This window comes from Trichosurus vulpecula (assembly GCF_011100635.1).
Source record: "Trichosurus vulpecula isolate mTriVul1 chromosome X unlocalized genomic scaffold, mTriVul1.pri SUPER_X_unloc_3, whole genome shotgun sequence".
NCBI classification, from domain to species: Eukaryota; Metazoa; Chordata; class Mammalia; order Diprotodontia; family Phalangeridae; genus Trichosurus; species Trichosurus vulpecula.
The window spans coordinates 1,931,208-1,950,520 of record NW_023494379.1 but is presented as its reverse complement, the minus strand read 5'-3'; the positions used below and the strand labels follow the sequence as shown (position 1 = coordinate 1,950,520).

Below are 19,313 nucleotides of genomic sequence, written 5' to 3'. Positions count from 1 at the left end.
TAACCTATATTGAATTGCTTGCCTTCTCAAGGAGGGTGAATGGGGAGGGAAGAAGGGAGAGAGTTAGGAACTCAAAGTTCTAAAAACAAATGTTCAAAATTGTTTTTATTTTCTCTTCTTAAAAATTATTTTTACGTGCAACTGGGAAATAAGATACATAGGCAATGAGGTATAGAAACCTGTCTGGTCCCACAAGAAAGTAAGGGGGAAGGGGATGAGCAGTAGGGAGTGGGGTGATAGAAAGGTGTAATAGTAATTAAGGTGGGACTTTTTGCTGTTGACCTTTAGTGATTCTGGCCTTTGTTTGAATGGGGCAGATAAAGTGGGATGTTTTTGTACTTGTCAGCACTGAGACAATTGGGAGCCATTGATTTGTATCTGATGTGATATTGGGGGTGGGGAACTTCTCCATGCCCAGCCTGGGTGAGGTAGCAGCGTCGGGGCCCTGAACAGGATATATAAGCACAGAGGTTAGCATTGTCTCTTGGAGCTCTGAGCCACAACAGGAGTGGCATGTGACTCTGGGCCAGCCATTCTAATGAGCTCCCCAGCTGTACACCCAGATGTTGATAACTATGAATTGTATTTGGTCTGAAGTTCAGGGTGCTAGCTTTTTCCCCTGAATTAGGTGGATGATATTTGTATGCTGGATTAAAGTAGGATTGTTAACCGCTTAACGTTGCTTTCCTTAGTAAAGCAGATGCAAAGAACCTGGACTTGCAGCGTTCTGTGAGCTGGCTGTTGTTGGTTTCACACCCCCACAGCAGTTGCTAGCCAGATTGTTGAAACCAAAGGATGGCAGACTGGGGAAAGGGGCAATCAGAATACATGCCATCTTGGGGTTGGGGTGAGTAGTGATGGAGAGAACATTTGTAATTGAAAATCTTGTGGAAAGGAATGTTGAAAACTAAAAATAAATAAATTAATCTGAAAAAAATAAGGAGAGAGGCTAGGGGTGGACATACAGAGATTTGAAATTTAGCTCCATAGAGAGTATAATTAATCCCATGGGATCTGATAAATCACTGAGTGAGAGAATACAGAGACACAATAGGAAAGGGCCTAGGGTGGAGCTTTGGGCAACACCTACAGTTAGGAGTCCTGACATATATAACGAATCGGCAAAGGAGACTCTGAAGGTTGTGGGCAGACTGGTAAGAGAAGAACCAGCAGAGAACAAAGATACTAAAATCTAGAGAGGAGAGAATATTCAAGAGAAATGGTTGGTAAGTAGGGTTAAATGTTATAGGGAGGTGCAGAAGGAGTGAGAAAAAGCCATTCGGTTTTGCCATTGAGAAATCATTGTTAATCTACAGGGATACTCCATTTCCTCCCAATTATCTGCATCCACACTGGGTCATTCGTGGTGGCAACAGTTATAAACCTTAACCCACATGTATTAATGCAAGCTTTATTATCATTATTATTATTATATCTTATATAAAATTAGAGATAACAGAGTGTAGCATACTATGTAAGTGATTGGATTTGGAGTCAAAAAGACTTCAGTTCGAAGTCACTTGCTGACAAGTGCCAAGAGGACCAATTAATTTTTAGATATTGTTCTGTACCTATGACTAGCATGAAGAAATATGTAGAATGCCTATTTCAGACTTTCATATACTGCAACAGAGGTGTTTTGAATTATAGTTGTTTTAAAAAAAAATTATTTTACGTATAAGCCAAAAAAAAAAAAAAAGAAAACTGGAAGAAGAAAAGGAGGTCATTGGGTTTCTCCATTAGGAGGTCATGGATGATTTGGGGGAGAACAGTTTGATTAGGGTCATAGGAATGGGAGCCAGATCGCAAAGAGATGAGGAGATCCTGGTTATTGCCAAAGTCGAGGCCTGAGGCATAGACAAGTTTTTCATGAATTTGGCTGGTTCGGGGTAGAAGGAAAGGATTTCTCTTTTTCAGAAGAACGGTGGACGCTTGAGACTGCAGACAGGAGAGGGAAAGACTGAAGGTGATAATAACACTAAGGAATGACATTCATGGGATTGTAAAGGTTGGTAAAATCGTCCTTTTCGTACCTGATCTCACGGAAGCCCAACAACCACCCTGTCGAGTAGGCTTTCTTACCTACCTCATTTTACAGATGAGGAAACTGAGGCTCAGAGAGCCCCTCTCCCCCCCTTCTCTCTCTTTGTGAACAAGAGGCAGTATAAGGCAAAGGGAAGAGTGTGTACTTGCAGACAGAGCACTTCGTCTTAAACCTCGGCTCTGCCAAGTATTCCCTAAATTGTTACAGTAACAGTAGCATAAAAGTGAGTCCCGGCAGCGTGGCTGAGGCCGTGGGGTGGGGGCCCCGTGTGAGGAGGGGCCGGAGGCGGAGGCGGGAGGATCTGAGGCGGCTGCCTCCGCGGTGGGCTTGTTTATTCTGGGGAAGAAGTTTGGGAAGCCGGAGGAAGGGGACGAGGAAGCGGAGGGGGAGGGAAAGAAGGATGCGACACAGCGGAGGCAGCCACACCGGGAACAGCCCACCTTACCTTCCTCCGTCCCCGCCTCCGCCCCTTCCTCCGTCCCCCCCTCCGCCCCTTCCTCCGTCCCCCCCACCGCCCCCGCCTCCGCCCCTTCCACCGTCCCCCCCACCGCCCCCGCCTCCGCCCCCTCCTCCGTCCCCCCCACCGCCCCCGCCTCCGCCCCTTCCTCCGTCCCCCCCACCGCCCCCCCCACCGCCCCCGCCCCTTCCTCCGTCCCCCCCACCGCCCCCGCCTCCGCCCCTCCCTCCGTCCCCCCCTCCGTCCCCCCCACCGCCCCGCCTCCGCCCCTTCCTACCGTCCCCCCCACCGCCCCCGCCTCCGCCCCTCCCTCCGTCCCCTCCACCGTCCCCCCCACCGCCCCCGCCCCTTCCTCCGTCCCCCCCACCGCCCCCGCCTCCGCCCCCTCCACCGTCCCCTCCACCGTCCCCTCCTCTGTGCTCTGCGTGAGAGGAGCCGTGGTCAGGACGCCCCGCCATCCCCGCTGCCGAGCCCGGTAAAGTACTGAAGTGTGTATTACTGACCTGATAATAAAAACCTGCAGTAAAATGCCATGTCCAGGGCACCCACCTCACCTCCACCTGAAGAGATAACTTGTGGGCCTATAGCCGGAAGTTGGTGTTATACGCAGGTTAAAGTGCTAAAATTGTCCTACATGTGGACCATTCATCACTTCGGCTTTTGTGGAGAAGAAATAGGTGAAGTTTTAAAAAGTTCTGCATTTTCATCAGGCCCAAATGATAAAATGAAATGGTGCCTGAGAATAAATCCAGAGGGATCAGATGATGAAAGCACAGACTGCTGGTCCTTATGTTTGCTTTGAGTCAGCTGCTATAAGTTAATGCATGGTGGACGATACTGAAATTCTGCATAATGTGAACAGGGCAAACCATTTGAAAACTCCGTTTCATAAGCCAGTTCTTATATGAATTTTAGCTTTACATAACATGTTCAGTGTTCCATAGCTTTGCTTACAATTCGAGGGGGGTGGCATACCTGCAGTGGTGCACAGTACAGGAAGAGCAGGAAAGTAACAGTTGAGTTACTGCTTTTAATTTAATAGTGATAATACATAAATTGATTCTGGGCAAAAACAATTTTGTTTGATGACAAAGAAAGAAGTGTCTCACTGGAAAATAAAACAGTTTACATATATATATATATATATATATATATATATATATATACACATATGTATATACAGTTACACACACACACACACACATATACGTTTATAATTTTATTCACAAAAAGATTGTAGTTTGCCTGTAGAGTTTTACAGTACACGGCAAAAGACTTTAAAATTTATCTTCCAAAATAATTTGTGGTTCCCAAGTCTTCATTAGTAATCTTAATGTTTAAGGAAGAGAATGTACACGTGTTTGCACTTAACACTGAAAAGTAAACATTTATTTACAAACTGGAAAGACTTTAAAGGTTCATACTTTAAAATCTTTAAATCTCTTTCGGTGGTTTTAACTGTATTTGTCAGTTTTGAAATTGGAAATCATTCCTTGGGCAAGCAGAAAGATTAAAGTTGAGCAGAAGATTCCTTCCTTGATAACAGGCTCCTTCTGTCCTTTGGAGCAGGGAGAAGAGTAAAATGGATACTTCTCTTGACTCCACCATGAGATTGAGGGATATGCATTTACAATGTGAAGTTAGTTATTTTCAGAATTTTCTTAACTCCCCCTAGAGATCTCTGAGACTGGCTACCTGAGGTATAAATAATGTTTCCTCCACCTCAATTTAGTGAAATCTTTCTGCCATGGGTTATAGTAAAATTTAAGGTATGCATATGTGTGATATGTGCTGTATGCGTGTGTATATACACACATATATACACACAGATATAAAGATATAAGTACATATACACACATTCACAAGTATATCTCGCACCATGCATAAATTCACTGCTGAAAACGACAGCTCTAAAATACAGTGACTTCAGTAATGTTGATTACTGTGCAACATTCCCTTCAGCTTGTTCTAATATAATATCGCTGTCTACTGGAAAGCTTAAGGATTTTCTGATGAAGATTTTGTAAAGCTCAATAGCACATTTTCTACCAAAAATGTCGAACGCTGTGCTCTAAGAATATCTACATTTGTAAAAAATGTCCACTTTTCAGATAATTCATTACATTACCTTCCTTACACGAACAGACAATTGCATGGCATTGTTTTGCTTATTTTTATTTATTATGTATATTTTTAGTTTTATTATGTCTTAAGGAAAAGGTAAACAGTTGCTGTATTCTCAACTGGATGCATTCATTATTAGGATTTTGGTTGCATTTAAATCCCATGCAACATTCTTACTGGGTCTTGTCCTTTTGAATCACCAGCTTGCCCCTATGTCCCTTTTTTGTTACTTCCGAGGGGGCTTTCCCCTAGAAATGTAGTGATTAATTTCAGATGTTCTGCATTATAAAATAACCATCACAAAGTGTTTTTATTCAGTCTAAGATTTTAAAATAGTGTGTATGTATGCGTGTGTTTTGTTTTTTAAAACTGTACGAGTGTTTGGAGCACAGGTGTGATGGTGCCATAACATTTGGGCTTGTCAACATTATTACCTCCTTAAACATTCGCCTCTACTACCTTCAGACTTTTTTGGGGAATCTTGCATGTGTTATGTGGTCATGTTGCGTGTATATACACACTTGTATATATGTGTGTGTGTGTGGTATTTTTACAGAGAGAGATTTTTCTGAAAATAGGACTCAAATATTAGAATTACAAGTTAGTTTCAGATATTTCATTTCAACTTGTTTTATTTAGGAGGCAGTTCATGAAGCAAGGAACCTATAAAATATTTTTATATGGTCAATTTACTGCATACTGAACTAAGAAAATGCAGTGCCTTTTTAGTACTTCTATTATAAAATTAAGTTATAAAACATTAAAATATCTTACGTTTTCTCAAGTATTACTGATGTATATGTAAATTACATTGAAAATAAATTATGAAAAGATTGGATTAATTTATTTCCCTTTTTAACATTGTAGTAAGCTTACAACTGAAATACGAAAGCAAATGTGCTTTCCTGATGTGTAATTGAGAACAACATTCCTAAATCCTAAAATCTAGCCAAGTCCTTTATTCAGATTTTTAAAAAGTCTAATGCAAGCGGTCCTATGTAGTGTTCTTGAACAAGTTTTTTTTTTTTAATTCAAACATAACGGATATTTATATTTGCATTCTCATGGTCTAAAATAAGTATCTTAAGAATGAAATTGTAAGAATTCATTATTTCCTTGTAAAGATGTTTCATAGGTTAAAATCAACATTTCAGTTTCGATTGAAATGTGTATCCAAATTTTGAGTATCAACTTCATTTATTTGAAATTGATTCAGTAATATTTATCATTGGTTTTAATGTATTGGAAAGATACACACACACACACACACACAGATCTTATAAACTATCAAGACTGAACTAGTTTGAGCAGTTCTCTGCACATAGTAAGTGCTTAATAAGTGTCTTCTGAATTGGATTAGACTCACTGCTTGTTTTCTGTTTGCAGTAAATGGATTTCATATTTGAAAGGGAATTTGTGAGAATTATTTAGATGTTTGACTTCACCATCCTGCACAGCAGTTCAGTTCATTCTGGATTCTGTGTTTAGAAGGAAGGCTTAACTTAAATGACTCGGTTTGGGAAATAAACACATTGTTAAAATGATTTAAAGACCAATATTGGGGTGGATATGATTTAGAAAATTCATAATATATGTATAAACACTTGCATCAAACCAGCCAGCCTCTTTTTTAATCAGCTGATGTTAACGTTCAGATACTTTTTGTATCTTGTTGCTGAAAATGTTTTTGCATTTCAACACATCAAGTTACAGTAAAGTTACTAGTTATGCAGAAAAAAAATAAAAATAGCATAAGTAACTCCATTTTGTTTTTTAGCCACCATTTTGGGAAGTTCAGTTTCAACTCCATGTAAGTCACCAGGTTTTGGAGATGACACAAGATGACTCCCCCTCCCTACTGTCACCCCACCACAAGAAGACCACTCTACCCTTCACCTGAGTGTCTCCAGATCTCCTCTACCAGTAAGAAACCAGGAGACTTTATCCTTAATCCTGTTTATCACTCTCTCCAAATTGTATATTAGCCATATAGAAACAAGTGTTCAGGGCCTCTTGTGTTACTGAGAGCCTTGGGCCTGATTTGTTTCTGCAAATACATGCCTTGCTGGATAAATTGTGTGGATGATGGTCATTTTCTCTATTTCACTGTAACAGTATGTCCTTGGACAAATCGTGGAGACCTCTATTTGTATGTGTTTCCTACTTAGTAAGAGAGGGAAGGGAATCTAAAAACAGACGGGCCTGGAATATAGGAGTCACATTGGTAGAGTTTGGCCAGGGTATTGGGTGCATGAACAGTGAATGGCTAAGAGATGCCTGGGGATATGGGTAGCAATCAGATCATGGGGAGGCCCAGGGAGCAGATTGCCTACGTCATTTCCCCTGATGAGTGTTCCAAACCTTTCCCTGTCTCCTCAAGCCCCAACCAAAGCACTGGACACCCTACACACACTCTCCTTGTAGGCTTAGCCCCACGAAGGGAATTGAGGGCACCTAACTGGATTTCCCGAATTCCCTTTCTCCACTCCTCAGAATTTCTCACTACCTGCAGCCATTTTCTCCCCTCTCCTGCTTGTTTCATGACTCCTCATTTAAGCACATCCCTCTGCCTGTGCCAGGTGGGTCCTCACACCTTTGCTTGTTCTATATCCCCTCTCCCCTTTCTGAGTGCTGAACTTGGCAGAGGCAGGAAGAATTAGGCTCCAGTCGAGCTCCAGTCTTACCACTTATGAGACCATGGGTGGGTCTCTGAGCTTCATTTTTCTCTTCTGTGAAAAGAGGCAGGCCAGGCCAGTAGTTCCTACTTAAGAGGGTGGTTTGAGGGTCCAGTGATATCAGGTAGGGAAAGGATAGTTTGCAAACCTTGTGTTTCCATAAGTGCCAGTTGTTATTGTTGTTATCATCTTCAGTCTTTCTTCAGGCCTTTCCATCTATCTACAGTCTCTTCTCTCTAACCTGGTTGCCTAGGAGAGACTGCCAGGGTCCTCCTGTGGTCCTGGATGGGGGAGGGGTTGTGGTGCTTGCGATGCTGATTGGAGGATGGACGAGTCACTGTAGTGGAGGCTGCAGCAGGGCACATGTTCTCCAGGGTGGGGGCAGAGAGCAGCCAGGAGCAGGTAAAAGAGGATGGATGGGTGACACAGGTGCCCCTCTGCCCCAGATGCTGTGAAACTGGTGAGTGGGAAGTTGGGGGACTGGAACCTGGGGATGTGTTAGTCTGACTCCTCCCTCTTATTTCCTGCCCCCCCCTCCATCTCTATTCCCTCCTCCTCTTTCTGTTACCTCAGCCCCCCTCCTTCCTGCCATCTGTCTCTCTCTGTTTTTCCCTCATTTCTCCTCTCCTTTCCCCTCCTGTTCCCCTCTTCCTTGTAACCTTCTCCCTCTTCCTCCTTCCCCTCATCTTCCTCTTTCTCCTCCTCCTTCCTCCTCCCTGCCTGTTCTCTTTCCATTCCCCTGCCTCCTAGAATTCTGAGCTTCTTCTAGGCTACATCCCACATGAAGGCTTTCCCTGTCTGGATACAGCTAGGTGCCAATGTATTTGGAACTAGGAGGGAGGGGGAATCTTTTAGGAATCCTCCTGAGGCCTCTCTTTCTGAAGGTGACTTTCAGGTTCCCAGTGGCTCATCTCCTCAAGAAGCTCTTGGAGGTTGGCTTTATTATGTTCTCTCCCTCTATTTTCTGGGTACTTCAGTTGCTGTTCATGGTAACTTTCTGGATTTGACTTGCATCTGGAGAGCAGCAGCCAGCAAGGTGACTGGTCTGAGTGGCCAAAGTCAAAACCTCCAAGAATCTTCAACCCTTCCCCTCCCTCCCTTAGCTGTATCTGACCTTGGGTTTGTGTAGCCCTTTTTATGCTTGAAGAGGCAGTGGGTGACAGTGGACTTGGTGTAAGGAAGACCTAGGGTCCAATCCCTCTGCTGTCTCTACATCTCCCACTGGACCATAGATTCAGAACTGGAAGGGTGCTTTGAGTACATGTCGTCTACCTCTTCCTCCCCAACCCTCCATTTCACAAATGAGGAGCTGAGACCCAGGAAAGTTAAGTGCTTTGCCCAGTTAAGGAAGCCCTAGTCAGACCAGTCCTCAAACCCAGGTCATCTGACTCCAGCCCAGAGCAAATTCCCCTCCACCAAGGCCACTTTCCTCAATGTTCTGGATTCTAGTTTGGACTTGGGATTGACATGGAATGCAAGAAGAAGCAGTAGCAGTTGATGAGAGGGACCACAAGCAAGATGCCCTATTTCAACTATAAGCAAGAAAAGTGGGGGACAGCTAGGCGGTGGAGTGAGTAGAACACCAGCCCTGGAGTCAGGAGGACTTGAGTTCAAATCTAGCCTTGGACACTTGATACACTTACTATCTGTGTGACATTGGGCAAGTCACTTAACCCCAATTGCTCTGCCTTCCCCCCTCCAAAAAAAGAGCCTGTAGTGAAGCTCATCATAAAGATAAAAATATTTTGGGGGCACCTAGGTGGTGCAGTGAGTAGAGCAGTGGCCCTGGAGTCAGGAGGACCCGAGTTCAAATTCAGCCTCAGACACTTGACACACTTACTAGCTCTGTGACCTTGGGCAAGTCACTTAACCCCCAATTGCCCTGCCTTCCCCCCTGCAAAAAAAAAAGAAGAAAACAAGAAAGCAGACAACCCCTTTTCTAGTGTTCTGCATTCAATCTCAGTCTACACCTCAACTGTGCCAGGGTTGGTGCACTTTCAGTACAGAAGCTCTCTCCACCTGAGGAAGGTCAGCCACTCAGCTAGAATTACCTTGGGAGAGGGGTGCCTCAGGGTCTGAGCAACGATGGACAGCACTGCCTCTCCAATCACAAACATGCAAGTTTCCAGGAGCTTTGTCTTTGCAGATTAGAGGCAAATCAGGCTTACTTTGTCATCATGATGATGAAGCGATATCACTACAGACCCCATCTTTTCTACAAATGTTCAATCCAATACCACTTGTTACATAAGTTTAGGTTTAATATGTTTAGATAAGGTAATCCATTTCCTAAGACTTAAGAAGCAAAAGAATGCCAGACTTTTATCAGGCAGTTTTTCTCCCGGTCTTTCTCTAAAACATAACTATATCCTCACTAAATGCTTTAAATATGAAGGTTCTTATACTTTTTAATTACCTGTATGTTAATGTGAATACTTTTTGGGAAAAAGTGTCTGTCACTTTGGTTGAGATGAATTCCCAATCTGAGAACCGTATAAGACTTTTTGGTGCCTGTTCCGAAGAATTCGATATGTTATAGAGGTGGCATATTCTAGACATGGTCTCCTCATCACTATCACTCTTAGGTGCATGAGATGATGTGCAATTTGCATGGGATCACATGGCTGAATCTGGGCCTAAACACACACACTGGCACCGTGTGAGGTAGTGAAAACATGGCCCCTCTCTCATCATCATAATCCTATGGTACCTACTATGTTCCAGGCACCATGCTAAGACCTTTACAATTATCATCTCCTTTTTTCCTCACAATCACCCTGGGAGGAAGATGCTGTTTTTAGCCCCATTTACCCCAGTTGAGTGAATGAAGGCAAAGGAGGGTTAAGTGACTTGCTCAGGGTCACACAGCTAGGAGGTGTCTGAGGCCAGATCTTCCTACAGGCCCAGGGCTCTATTCATTGAGCCACCCAGCTGCCACTGACAGCAGAGACCTGTCAAAAGTGGGATGACACCCCCTGCCTCCATACAGACCATGTGGGTGTGTGATTGAATGAATCATAAAAATCACCAAAGCTCCTTATCTTGCCAAGTGTGCTAGTAATGGCTCTGTGTCCTGGTATTGCTGTCTATTTTCATGGACCCCAGTATGACTGTCAAAGAATTCTTAGTTCTGAGGATTTAATATGTCCCATTCAAGGTATTGAAATTTTTAAGAACCATTGTCTTGTTCCCCTGAGAAGGGCTCTCAAATGCTTTAAAAGAGGAAAAGGTTCACTGGAGTCTTTGGTTTTTTTGCACCATCAATGTTTCACCCAGTTTCCCTCCCCCTCCCTCTTCCAGAGAGCAATAAGACAAATAGTATATAACAAAGCGTGTGCTTTCAGTTTCCTTTTCTTGTCTTGTTGCTGTTGCTGACAATCCTACAACAATACCAGATAACAGGGGAAAGGGTGGGCATCCTTGTTTTAGTCCCATCCTTCTTGAAAAGGGCTCTGGTGTGTCTCCACTGCCTATGATTCTTGCCTTTGGTTTTAGAACTTATTTTGATATTAAAAAGGTCCCTGCATGCCTCTACTCTGTGGGGGTTTTAGCATACAGGTGTGTTGTACTTTGTGAAAGGCTTTTTCTGCTTCTAGTGAGATAATCATGTGGTTTGGGTTATTTTCATTTTGAGGATGATGAATGGTTTTGGAGGGTTTTCCCCATGTTGAGCCATCCTTGCCTCCCTGGGATAAATCCATCTTGGTCATAATGAATCACTTCTTGGGTGATTTGCTGCAGTCTATTTGACAGGATTCTATATAAGTTTTTTGAATCAATTTTCATGAATGATATCGGCATCTAGTTCTTCTGTGTTTTATTCTACCATAGATTAGGTATTGGGAATTTTCTTTGTCTCATAAAAGGATTCTTGTAGGGTGCTTTCTTTCTCAGTGTTTGAGAATAATTTGTGTTGTATATGTACTAATTGTTCTTTTAAACATTTGATAGAATTCTGTCAAAGCACAAGAACCAGGACGTTGCTCCCCCACCCCGGCCTTTGGTTGTTCCTTCACAGTAAGTTCTATTTCTTTTTCTGATATAGTGTTTTTAAGTTCTCTATTTGGTCTCTGTCATTTTTGTATTGGGTATTTTTGAAAGTATTCCTCTTTGTCTTTTGTATTCTCAGGTTTTTTTTTATTTTTTGCTTTTCACACATATCTATAACTGATTATCCTTTTTAATTACTTCTGGCTTTGTTCTGATTTTCCATTACTCTACCACCAGGCACCATGGTAAGTGTTAAGGATGTGAAAGAAAGAAAAGACAGTCCCTGTACTCAAGGAGATCACAACACATTGGGAGAAAATAATGTGGAAAAGGAAGCTGAAAAGCTGGGGTTGGAGTTAAAGGGGCAGGGGAAGTCGGTACCCAGTGGACAGCCCAAAGATTGCAGGCTGGTAGCCAATGAAAATATGGCTGGCCCAGGAGTCCTCTTTAAATGGAGCAGTTCCTTGCTCCAGACCCTGTAGTCCTCCACTCAGAGAGTGATGTGGCAGTGTGAGTACGAAAGCTGATAAAGCCTCCCTGGATGATAAGTATCCTGATAGGAAGGTTCCTGGGGCTTGGTGGTATCCAAGGAATACAGGATGGTGGGAAATTTTAGGAGGCTTTGCAAAGAACCAGTTTTTAGTTATCGTTTCTGTAGAGATTTCTTTGTTTTTCAGTTTGTTTCCAATTTATTTGCTTCTCTAATTTCTAATAGCTCCTTTTTCTGCTTATTTTAAAGTTATGTGTTTATTTTCTAATAGTCTAAATTTATATTCAGTTCATTAATCTTCCCTTTTTCTGTGTTTGCAAGGTTATGATTTTCTCCTTGAGGACTGCTTTGGTTGCATCTCAGAAATTTGGGTATGTTGTTTGATCGTTATCATTTTCACATAATTATTAACTATTTCTTGTTTAGAATTTCATTATTGTCTCTATGTGGGCCTGTATCTTTTTTTGTAGTCCCTAAATGGAGCACAGTTTTCTCTTTTCTTATGGTGTGTAAAGGATGGGTTTTCCCTACCTAATAGTATTTCTTTTTTTCCAATTACACGCTAAGATCGTTTTCAGCATTCACTTTTACAAGATTTTGAATTCCAAATGTTTTTCTCCCCCCTCCCACCTTCCCAAGACAGCATGCAATCTGATACAGGGTATACATGTACAATCATATTAAACATATTTCCACATTAGTCATGTTGTGAAAGAAGAATCAGAAGAAAAGGGAGAAACCATGAGAAAAAAAGACAAAATGGTATGCCTCTCTCTGTATTCAGATTCCATAGTGCTTAGAATTGTCTTAGATCTTTGCATTCTAGAGAAGACCTAAGTCTGTCAAAGTTGGTCACTGCCCAATGTTGCTGTTACTATGTACAATGTTCTGGTTCTGCTCACTTCACTTAGCATCAGTTCATGGAAGTCTTTCCAGGTTTTTTGCTCATTATTTCTTATCAAACAGTTGTATTCCATTACACTCATATACTACAGCTTCTTCAGTCACTCCCCAATTGATGGGCATCCCCTCAACGTGCAATTCTTTGTTCCTACAAGAAGAGCTGCTATAAATATTTTTGTACATGTAGGTCCTTTTTCCTTTTTTATGACCTCTTTAGAATATAGACCTAGTGTTGGTATTACTGGATCAAAGGGTATGCACAGTTTAGTAGCCCTTTGGGTATAGTTCCAAATTGTTCTCCAGAATGGCTGGATCAGTTCACAACTCCACCAGCAATGCATTACTGTTCCAATTTTCCCACATCCTCTCCAATATTTATCATTCTCCCTTTATGTCATATTAGCCAATCTGATAGATGGGAGGTGGTATCTCAGAGTTGTTTTGATTTGCATTTCTCTAATCAATAGAGATTTAGAGCATTTTTCATGTGATATAAATAGCTTCAATTTCTTCATCAGAAAACGGGCTGTTCATAACCTTTAACCATTTATCAATTGGGGAATGACTTGTATTCTTATAAATTTGACTCATTTCTCTATATATTTTAGAAATGAAGCCTTTATCAGAGGCCATGGTTATAAAAATTGTTTCCTATCTCTCTGCATCTCTTCTAATCTTGGTTGCATTTGCTTTGTTTGTGCTACAACTTTTTAATTTAATGCAATCATATGATCCATTTTACATTTCATAATCTTCTCTATCTCTTCTTTGGTCATAAATTCTTCCCTTCTCCATAGATCTGACTGTTTTTTGTTCTCCTAATTTGCTTATGATATCACCCTTTATTTCTAAATCATATACCCATTTTGACCTTATCTTGTTATATGGTGTAAGATGTTGATCTGTGCTTAGTTTCTGAATACTGTTTTCCAGTTTTCCTAGCAGTTTTTGTCAAATAATAAGTTCTTTGCCCAGAAGCTGGTGTCTTTGGTTTATCAAACACTGGATTACTATAGTCATTCAAAGTGTTTTATGTGCCTAACCTGTTCCACTAATCCACTACTCTATTTCTTACCCAGTACCAGATAGTTTTTGATGATTGCTGCATTATAATACAGTTTTAGATCTGGTATGGCTAGGCCACCTTCCCTTGCATTTCTTTTCATTAATTCCCTTGATGTTCTTGAACTTTTGTTCCTCCAGATGAATTTTGTTTTTTATTTTTTCTAGCTATATAAGATAAATTTTGCTAGTTTGATTGGTATGGCACTGAAGAGGTAAATTAATTTAGGTAGAATTGTTATTTTATTATGTTAGCTCAGCCTACCCATGAGCAATTGGTATTTTTCCACTTATTCAAATCTGACTTTATTTGTGTGAAAGTGTTTTGTAATTGTCTTCATATAGTTCCTGGGTCTGTCTTGTCAGATAGATTCACAAATATTTTATATGGTCTATAGTTATTTTAACTGGAATTTCTCTATCTCTTGCTGCTGGACTTTGTTAATAATATATAGAAATGCCGGTGCTTTATGTGCATTTATTTTATGTCCTGCAACTTTGCTAAATTTATTTACTATTTCAAGTAGTTTTTTTTCCTTGATTCTCTAGGATTCTTTAAGTATACCATCATATCATCTGCAAAGAGTGATAACTTTGTTTCTTCTTTGCCTACTCTAATTTTCTTCAATTTCTTTTTCTTTTCCTATTGCTAAAGCTAACATTTCTAGTACAATACTGAATAAGAGTAGTGATAATGGACATCTTTTTTTTCACCCCTGATGTTACTGGGAATGCTTCTAGCTTATCAGCATTACATATCATGCTTGCTAATGATTTTAGACAGGTGTTACTTATCATTTTAAGGAAAATCCCATTCAGCCCTATTCTCTCTACTGTTTTTTAATAGCAATAGATGCTGTATTTTGTCAAAAGCTTTTTCTGCATCTATTGAGATAACTATATGATTTCTGTTAATTTTGTTATTGATGTGGTCAATTATGCTGATAGTTTTCTTATTGCTGAATCAGCCCTGCATTCCTGGTATAAATCCCATCTGGTCATTGTGTATTATCCTCATGATAAGTTGCTGTAATATCTTTGCTAATATTTTATTTAAAAATTTTCGATCAATATTTGGTAGGGAACTTGTTCTATAACTTTCTTTCTCTGTTTTGGTTCTTCCAGGCTTAAGTATCAGGACCATATTTGGGTCATAAATGGAATTTGATAGGACCCCTTCTTTGCATATTTTTAAAAACTTTTTTATTTATTTAATATTTTAGTTTTTAACATTGATTTCCACAAGATTTTGCATTATAAATTTTCTCCCCATTTCTACCCTCCCCAACATTCCAAGATGGCATATATTCTGATCGCCCCACTCCCCAGTCATCCTTCCCTTCTGTCACCCCACTCCCCCCATCCCCTTTCCCCTTACTTTCTTGTAGAGCAAGATATATTTCTATGCCCCATTACCTGTGTATCTTATTTCCCAGTTGTATGTAAGCACAACTTTTTTTTGAACATCTGCTTTTAAAACTTTGAGTTCCAAATGCTCTCCCCTCTTCCCTTCCCCCCCTCCCTCCCTAAGAAGGCAAGCAATTCAACATAGGCCACACATGTATCATTATGCAAAACCCTTCCACAATACTCATGATGTGAAAGACTAACTATATTTTGCTCCCTCCTATCCAGTCCGCCTTTATTCAGGCTCTCCCTTGATCCTGTCCTTTTTTGAAAGTGTTTGCTTTTGATTAACTCCTCCCCCTATCTGCCCTCCCTTCTATCACCCTCCCTCTTTTTACCCCCTCCCCCCTTCTTTCCTGTGGGGTAAGATACCCTATTGAGTGTGTATGTTATTCCCTCCTCAAATCAAATCCAATGAGAGCAGAATTCACTCATTCCCTCTCACCTGCCCCCTCTTCCCTTCCAACAGAGCTGCTTTTTTCTTGCCATTTTATGTGAGATGATTCACCTCACTCTTTCTCTCTCCTTCTCCTTCTCTCAATATATTCTTCTCTCATCCCTTAATTTGATTTTATTTTTTTTAGATATCATCCTTTCATATTCAACCCACCCTGTGCCTCCTGTCCATATATATGTATATTCCCTTCAGCTACCACAATACTGAGAAAGGTCTCATGAATTACACACATCATCCCTCCCTGTAGGAAAGTGAACAAAACAGTTCAACTTTAGTAAGTCCTTTGTGATTTATCTTTCTTGTTTACCTTTTCAGGCTTCTGTTGATTCTTGTGTTTGAAAGTCAGATTTTCTATTCAGCTGTGGTCTTTTCACTGAGAAAGCTTAAAAGTCCTCTATTTTATTGAAAATCAATATTTTGCCTTGGAGCATTCATTATACTCAGTTTTGCTGGGTAGGCGATTCTTGGTTTTAATCCTATCTCCTTTGACCTCCGGATTATCATATTCCAAGCCATTTGATCCCTCAATGTAGAAGCTGCTAGATCCTGTGTTATCCTGATTGTGTTTCCATAATACTCAAATTGTTTCTTTCTGGCTGCTTGCAGTATTTTCTCCTTGATTTGGGAGCTCTGGAATTTGGCAACAATATTCCTAAGAGTTTTCTTTTTGGGGTCTTTTTCAGGAGCTGACAGGTGGATTCATTCAATTTCTATTTTACCCTCTGGCTCTAGAATATCAGGGTAGTTCTCCTTGATAATTTCTCGAAAGATGATATCTAGGCTCTTTTTCTGATCATGGCTTTCAGGTAGTCCAATAATTTTTTAAATTCTCTCTCCTTGATCTATTTTCCAGGTCAGTGGTTTTTCCAATGAGGCATTTCGCATTGTCTTCCATTTTTTCATTCTTTTGGTTCTGTTTTATAACATCTTGATTTCTCATAAAGTCACTAGCTTCCACTTGCTCCAATCTCATTTTTAAGGTCATATTTTCTTCAGTGGTCTTCTGGACCTCCTTTTCCATTCGGCTAATTTTGCCTTTCAAGGCATTCTTCTCCTCATTGGCTTTTTGGAACTCTTTTGCCATTTAAGTTACTCTATTTTTTAAGGTCTTATTTTCTTCAGTATTTTTTGTGTCTCCTTTAGCAAGTCATTGACTTGTTTTTCATGGTTTTCTCGCATCCCTCTCATTTCTCTTCCCGATTTTTCCTCTACTTCTCTAACTTGCTTTTCCAAATCCTTTTTGAGCTCTTCCATGGCCTGAGACCAATTAATATTTTTCTTGGAGGTTTTTGATGTAGGCTGTTTGATTTGTTAACTTCTTCTGGCTGTATGTTTTGGTCTTGTCACCAAAAAAAGATTCCAAAGTCTGAGTCTGAATCTGAGAGCATTTTCACTGCCTGGTCATGTTCCCAGCCAACTATTTGACCCTTGAGCTTTTTGTCGGGGTATGACTGCTTGTACAGTAGAGAGTACTTTGTCACAAGCTTCAGGGGCTGCGCTGTTGTTTTCAGATCTACTTCTACACAGCAGTCTCTGCCACACTAGTGCTCCTTCTTTCCCAAGAACCACCAACCAGGATTGCAGCCCAGATCTAGGCAGGGCAAATTGCATTCCTGCAGTAATCTGCCACTTAATTCCTCCCACCTGGTAGGCTTGGGTCCAGAAGCAACTGCAGCTGGTACTCTCGAAGCAGCCTCAGTGCTGTACCACCTCCACTGCCCCTGGGGCGGTGGCCAACTGCACACTCCTTTCACTTTGTCCCAGAAGTTTTTCCCACTAATCTACTTTGGCGTTTGTGGGTTGAGAAGTCTGGTAACTGCTGCAGCTCAGTGATTCAGGGACCTACCGCCTGTTCCACCCAGCTCCAGGTCTTGTTGGTCCTGACGTGATCCACGCTGGGCTGTGCTGCTCTCTGCTCCCAGATCCATGTGATAGACCCTTCCCACTGATCATCCAGGCTGTCCTAGGCTGGAGACCTGCTTCCCTCTGCTATTTTGTGGGTTCTGCAGCTCTAGTATTTGTTCAGAGCCATTTTTATAGGTGTTTGGAGGGACCTGGGGGAGAGCTTAAGTAAGTCCATGCTTTCCAGCCTCCATCTTGACTCTGCCCCCTTCTTTGCCTATTTTTCCAAATAATTTATATAGTATTCGAATTAATTGTTCCTTAAATATTTGGTAGAATTCACTTGCAATTTCTTCTGGCCCTGGATATTTTTTCTTAGGGAGTTCATGAATAGCTTGCTCAATTTCTTTTTCTGAAATGGAGTTATTTAAACATTTTATATCCTCTTCTGTTAATCTGGGCAAAATTTATATTTTTGTAAATATTCATCCCTTTCACTTAGATTGTTAGATTTATTGGCATCCAATTGGGCAAAATAGCTCCTCATCACTGTTTTAATTACCTCTTCATTGGTGGGTGAATTCACCCTTTTTTTTATAATTCTGACATATAAATTAGTACAATCACTTCGATTTGGTTCTCCAGTTTTGAAACTTAAGAGAATTTCAGTTAATTTGTTATTTGCTGTTTCTTTCCTTACCTAAATCCTGTGCCTGGTATAAGAATCCTTTAAAATGTGAGGGTCCAACCATAAAATGAGCTCATTTGCCTTTTAAAATTATCAGCGACATACTTTAATAAAAGGGAAAGATAATGTCAGTTACTTTTACCGCTATCTTGTACAATTTTGGGGCAGAAATACAAATTTGAGATCTTATTACCAAAATATGCTTACAGCTTGAATTTCCATGATAGATACATTTTGGAAGCCAATCATATCCATCTGTACATAATTCTTAGAGGAATCAGTCTGATCCTGTTGCTTTTCTCAAAATTTGCTATCCTTTTTAGTTAAACATCTATCACATTACATCTTTGTCTTATTACTTTGTCTAATAATTTCCTCCTATGAAGGATATTATCTCTATAGTATATATATTTGGCCTTGAATATAGTTTAAAATTGTCAGCTATTCATTTTTGCATCCTCTTATAGTGACTCAGAGATCTTCCAGTTTCCACTATTATTTAATAGATTTAGTATTATACCTAAAGAACTTCTTAATAATAGAAATTTGCTATAAAAGAAAAGAAGGGACAATGTCATATATCCTAAGAGAAGGAAAGAACTTCCTCGTCTCTGTTTGAGTCCATGCATGAATAATGTCTGACTTCCAGTCATGAAGTTACTAAAGGTTAAAAGCAGGGCTGAGGATTAATCAGGTGGGGAATTTTCCTTTTCAGAAAGGAAGTGGCACAATTGGGAAGGAGAGTCAGGAAGATCCTACCTTTATTGGCTGTGTCCAAGGTTGTCATCAGAACTCTTCCCAGGCACAGACATCCACCTTAAGTAGTTCTCAGCTTCCAGCAGCCATTCTACTATTGGCTTCATGAGAACTCACACAAATGTCCCTGTGATCAAAGCTCAAAACCATAGTAAATTGCAGTTCCATAAAGTCTTGAATAGCAAGTTCCAATAATCAGGGCTTCAGATGAATTTGGCTCTCAAGGATCACGTATCCTAGATAATAAGAAAGTAATCTCACACTGAGAAGAGTAAGATTGATCACAGAAAGATACTACTGCTCTCAGAATCCCTTTAAATAATTGTAACCAGAATGGACTTTGTTTTCTTTGAATGACTCAGCTTACCTCGTTGAGCTTCCCTGGACACTGGGGCTTGCTCTTCCGGGGCAGGAAGCC

At 40.7% G+C, this 19,313-nt stretch overlaps 1 long non-coding RNA gene across 1 annotated transcript in view; it reads left to right on the top strand.

Moving 5' to 3' along the window:
* The first annotated feature begins 1,938 nt into the window (after positions 1–1,938).
* LOC118833204 overlaps positions 1,939–19,313 on the top strand; it is a 35,985-nt gene continuing 18,610 nt past the window's right edge. The window contains exons 1-4 of the long non-coding RNA XR_005009293.1: positions 1,939–2,008; positions 6,403–6,548; positions 11,252–11,317; positions 12,102–12,151. This is a non-coding gene — a long non-coding RNA (uncharacterized LOC118833204). The remainder of the gene's footprint in view (positions 2,009–6,402; positions 6,549–11,251; positions 11,318–12,101; positions 12,152–19,313) is intronic.